We start from the raw sequence: 4769 nt of genomic DNA on the forward strand, positions 1-4769 counted from the left end.
ACTTGTTTGCCAGAGCATCCACTCCCAGTGAACCCTTGGGGCCCACTATTGAATTCCACAGGGGACAATGTGTGGTTTCCAGTGAGGCAAAGAGATCTACCTGAGCCATTCCGAACCGAGACCAGAGTTCCTGCACTAGTGCTGGATGTAGTCGCCTTTCCCCTGGCCTGGGACCTCCCCTGGACAAAATGTCGGCTGCCACATTGTCCTCTCCCGGGAGGTGTAAAGCCCTCAGGGACACCCCCTGAGCATCTGCCCATAACAGAAGGTCCCGAGCTCTCTTGTAAAGGGACAGTGAACGTAACCCGCCTTGGTGGTTTATGTATGACACTACTGTGGTATTGTCGGAGCGAACAATCACATGCTTCTCCTGAAGCTGAGGCAGAAAATGGATCAGGGCCAGAAATACTGCCTCCAGTTCCAGCAGATTTATGCGTGTTCCTCTCCAAGAGGCACCCCATTGTCCTCGTGCTGGATTGCCTCGCCAGACTGCACCCCAGCCCTTCAGTGACGCATCTGTTGTTATCACCTCCCTTGAACATAAAGGGCCCAGTGCGACACCTTCCTTTAGGCCTGGAGTCGAGAGCCACCATTGAACTGTTGGAAGACAATCCCTGTCTACTGGAATCAGTCGCTGTCCATTCTCGTATGGACTCACTTTGTATTTTGCTAACCACAGCTGCAGTGGGCGCATGTGAAGCAATCCCAATGGTACAACCTGACTGGCTGCTGCCAACAGGCCCAGCAGCCTCCGACCAAACTTCACTGTAACCTGCTCCTTCCATGTTGAATCCAAGGTCAACCCTAGGTATGTCACTGCCCTGGTGGGAGTGAGACAACTCTTCCCACTGTTCAGCTTCAGCCCCAAGTTCTGTAAATGGGTTAGGACCACCTTTGTGTTGTTCTTGGCCTGCTGTTCTGTAGGGGAACAAATTACCCAATCGTCCAGGTAATTTGCTATTCGGATGCCCTAACAACGAAGGGGGATGAGTGCCGCATCCATACATTTTGTAAAGGTGCGGGGGGCCAATGACAGACCGAAGGGGAGAACATTGTACTCGTATGCATTGCCCTGAAAATAGAACCTTAGGTACTTCCTGTGGCTCTTGTGAATTGGGATGTGAAAATAAGCATCCTGGAGGTCCACTGTTGTGAACCAGTCCCCTTGTCTGATGAAGGTTAAGAGAGTTGATATGTTGAGCATATGGAAAGGCAGTCGTTTTAAATGACGGTTGAGTCCCTTGAGATTGAGGATGGGACGAAGACCCCCATCCTTTTTCGGATTCAGGAAATAGGTGGAATAAAACCCCTGCCCTATTGCTCCCAAGGGCAGGTGTGTTATCGCATCTTTTCCAAAAAAGGACCGACACCTCTGCTGTGAGAGACTTGCTTGTTTTTCGTCTCCCAAAACAGTAGGGACAATCCCTTGAAATTTCGGCGGTTTTGATCTGAACTGGAGCCTGTACCCGAACTCCAAGGTGCTTAGCACCCATGGACATTGAGTGCATCGGCGCCAGTGGAGGAGCTGTTGACTGGTGAAGTGTGTGGCCGGAGGTTGGTAACCGTCAGCGACGATTCCTTCCCCCTGACATCCGTGTGATGGAAGTCTCTGCCTGTCTGCCTCTACGAAAGGACTGTCGTACTCCTTGGCCTGGTCCTACTAAAGCCCCTTGGCCAGCAGCTCTGCGCTGACCTGGGTAGGCCTGGATAAACGATTCTGGGCGAGTCCAGCTACTGCTCCCCGCTGATGTCCGAGGCCCATGAATAACTGGTCGACGCACCGAGCGTGTCAACTCCCTTGTCCTACGAGACTGCTCCAAAGCTGCCTCTGAAGGAGCCCCAAAGACCTCGCCAGGGATTAATGGAGCTGCTACGACTGCCATGCAGTCTTGGTCCAAAAGATTGGCCTGGGACAGCCATACCTGACAACGTGCTTGAACCACACTGGCCATTGATTGTCCCAGAGCTTGGGCATGCGCACTTGTTCCTCGGATCAGCATGTCAACCACCCGTAATGCTTCTGGAATGTCTTCACTCGCCAAGGTGGAGGACAAATCCTGCAGTATACCCTCCAAATAAACCAGCAGGAGGGAATTGGTGCATGCCAGTCTTGCAGACAAGGCAGAGGCATGATAGGTTTTCCTCAGCTGACTGTCAACTAACCGACAATGCTTGTTAGGGTGTGTAGCATCCCTGCCAGCCCTGGTGGTTGCTCCTGCCAACATAGCAAATGTGGGTCCAATCTGAGGGGCTGAAGCAAGCCCGTAAGCTGCCGCCCCAGCCAGGTTGCCCAGCTGTGTCTTAGGGAGGGCAGTGGAGCTTGGGGCCTTCCATGAAGAATGCAACTCCATCACAAAGTCTGGAAGTATAGGTAACCCCTCTGTTTTTCGGCGCTGCAAGCCTCTATCAAACACAGAAGTTGATGTTGAGGCAGGCTGCGAAGTCAGGTTCGCCCGCTCTGCTGCTCTAGAAATCACAGCCTTATCCGACGGATCCAAAGGCACAGGATCTGAGGCCTGAGAAGAATAATCTCCCATCTCCGAATCAGAGATGTCCTCCTGATCTGATGGCATAGAATTACCTTCCCTTGCAAACACTCCAGATGCTATCACGGATACCTCATCTGGGTGGCGACCTGGCTGATTTGGCAACAGTTCCCCAGGGCCTGGAGGCCCCACTGGCCACTGTTGCGCCTGCAACAAATTATTCAGAGTCTCTTGCATTCCTTGCATTTGCCTCTGAAGATGATCCACATCCCCTCCTAGATGTTTGCGTTTGCGAGATTGCTTACGCCTGACACCTTCCTCTTGAGGATCCTGCTCAGGCCGATGTTGCCCTTGTCCTGCAGGGATCTCTGCTGGAAAACCCATAGTGTCTTCCTCTTGCATGATGATAGGGAAGTGAAAAATAGTCCAGCTAGCTTTTGTCTTCACAGACAAAGAGGTTTCTCTGGCTGAAAAAGACCAACAAAAGATCTCTTCCCGCTGTGTGTTTTCAAAACAGCTTACCTGAACTTGGTAGCTTTCACCTTTTCAGGTGAAGAGGCCCCTTACAAAACAATCTGTGTTAACTAATAATACTCACCTTCTTTAAACAGGCCAAAAAGCAAAAATGAACGAGGTAGCTTTAGCCTTTTTGGGCTAAGAGGCTCCTTCACAAACAACACACGGCAAAGTGGTAACTTTCACCTTCACAGGCAAAGAGGCCCTAGTCAGCCAGCTATTTTAACTAAATAAAGCCAGCAAATCTTACCGGTTTAACCAACTCAATCGATAGCCAGGAGGCAAAAGAGAAAGGGCCGGCTGATTAACACCTGTATTTATAGGAGGTGTTGACAAGCGGGGCGTGGTTAATTTGATATACCATCTCCTGACAGCTCATCCTTAGCCGAGGCTGACCCATACTGTGGCGTGTTGACTGAAATGAAATAGAACTTGCACATTCCCAAAACGCCACAGCCATGAGCAGCCACAACATCACACGTCTTCTGGTTTAATGTCAACCGTTGTGGACATGAGATCAGGGGACTAACCCTCTCCATTACTTCATTCATTTTACAAAAATTGCTTAAAATAATTTTCACAAGATTTCTGATCAAACTTTATGATTAAAACAAGAGCAAATGTCTGCTGATGAGTGAATAAAAATCAACTTAATCAACTGTCACCCCCTTTTTGAGAATACACATGAAAATGCACTATCCAAACTTAAAGGGCTGTGATTCAAGAATGCTTTGGAATATAGACCTAAGTTTGATCTCGTTTTAAAGAAGACACTCTGCAGATTATTACTGAAGTGAAAACAAATCAAAATATGAAAGTATGAAAAGGTTATGGAAGTTTAAATGTACTGTAAATGAAAAATACTGTACTAAATATTTTTTATTTCATATAAAATATATATTTTACAAAAAATGTTTTACTCTAAAATTACTATAATAGCCATATGTCTAACCAATTTGTGTTCCAAATTTGAAGTTGATATCACAAAAATTGAAGTTCCCATGAGATTCTGTTTAGGGCGCTGTACCAAACACAGCCACCGGGTGTCATTCGAATTCCATTGATTGTTTTTTTGATGCATTTTCCTGTAAATTTCTGTCCAAATATCACTGCCATCACAAAACACCAGATATGGAACCTTGAGACTCAGACCTTTCCGACGATAGTGTTTTGTCAAGATTGGAAAAGATTTTGATTATAAAGTAATTCAAATAATAGTTGTAATATGAAACATGACGCCGCCCACTAGGGGGAGGAGCCCGCAAGAAGAATTTAGAGTAACATTTCCATGGTAACACAATGTCTGATTTCAAAACGGTTTTCACAGGATGAATTTTGAGTTTGTAAGCTTTCAAATGATACCTAATTTATGATAATTACTTAAATATATGATACAGAAAAAAAGAGCGCCAGGCGTCCGGCCAGCGGTGACAGTTAAGGGTTAACTCAGATGTGAGTAATTTCATTCCCAATGACAGATATTTGTTCTTGTTTTAAGCTCAAACTCACTTCATTTTGCTGTCATTAATGAATCTTGATTTAAGGATGTTTGGAGTTTGAGCTGAAAACAGAAATCCTGAGGAAGAACATGTTTAATGTCCAGCTTTATGAAGTGTGTTTATAGTGTTAATAGTTCTGGCCTCTGCTTTAATGGTCAGATTAAATGTGACTCTCGTTCATCGTCTGAACAGAAATGAAGAGATTTGTAATGAAATGAAATATTTTTGTCCTCCATTGACAGTCTAAGCCGCTTCAGAAAGTTCATAA

Source organism: Gobio gobio (assembly GCF_949357685.1).
Source record: "Gobio gobio genome assembly, chromosome: 19".
NCBI lineage: Eukaryota > Metazoa > Chordata > Actinopteri > Cypriniformes > Gobionidae > Gobio > Gobio gobio.